This window comes from Monopterus albus, unplaced genomic scaffold (assembly GCF_001952655.1).
Source record: "Monopterus albus unplaced genomic scaffold, M_albus_1.0 scaffold388.1, whole genome shotgun sequence".
Taxonomy (NCBI): Eukaryota; Metazoa; Chordata; class Actinopteri; order Synbranchiformes; family Synbranchidae; genus Monopterus; species Monopterus albus.
The window spans coordinates 356,632-357,417 of NW_018128268.1; the positions used below are offsets into that span (position 1 = coordinate 356,632).

Genomic DNA, 786 nt, shown 5'->3' on the forward strand with positions numbered 1-786 from the left:
GCTGAATTGGGAGTGGCAGTAGGCCAGAGGGCGCAGTTTGCTAGGCTGGTGAGCCGGAGAGTTCTCTTGTACTCCTTGGATGTACTAAGGGACTTTCTGAGTGAGTCAGTCTAGGGGTTCTCTCACCCACCAGCGAGCGGTTCGTTGGAAATAGAGGGGGCAGTGGGTCATCAATAATGATTAATCTGCTCAAGCTAGTAAGGGCTGGGGCAGCGATCACTGGATGACGCCTGATGGGCAGGATAACCCGGAACGCCTTATAGGTCCAAAGTAGCCAAATGCCTCGTGATCTAATTAGTGACACACATGAATGGATGAATGAGATTCCCACTGTTCCTACCTGCCCCCTAGCAAAACCACAGCCAAGAGAACAGGCTTGGCAGAATCAGCGGGGAAAGAAGACCCTGTTGAGCTTCACTCTAGTCTGGCACTGTGAAGAGACATGAGAGGTGTAGAATAAGTGGGAGGCTTCAGCCACCGGTGAAATACCACTATTATCATTTTTTCCACTTACCTGGTTAGGCGGGGAGGCGAGACCCGAGCCCTCTCTTGCTTCTGGCGTCATGCGCCTGGACCCGCCGGGCATGACCCGCTCCGGGGACAGTGGCAGGTGGGGAGCTTGACTGGGGTGGTACACCTGTCAAACAGTAACAATACCTAGACGTAACAATACCGTAGTGCCGCAGATCTTCGGTTGGCCCCGGATAGCTGGCCTTCGCTGGTAAGCAGAGCCGTTCATGACAGGGCTGGGGCGCAGCCGGGTGATGGTTGCACCTTTCCTATCTC

The 786-nt window shown here is 54.5% G+C and overlaps 1 pseudogene; it reads right to left on the reverse strand.

The window, feature by feature from the left end:
- Nucleotides 1-385: 385 nt before the first annotated feature.
- Nucleotides 386-786, reverse strand: part of LOC109951436 (piggyBac transposable element-derived protein 4-like) — a 2,878-nt pseudogene continuing 2,477 nt past the window's right edge.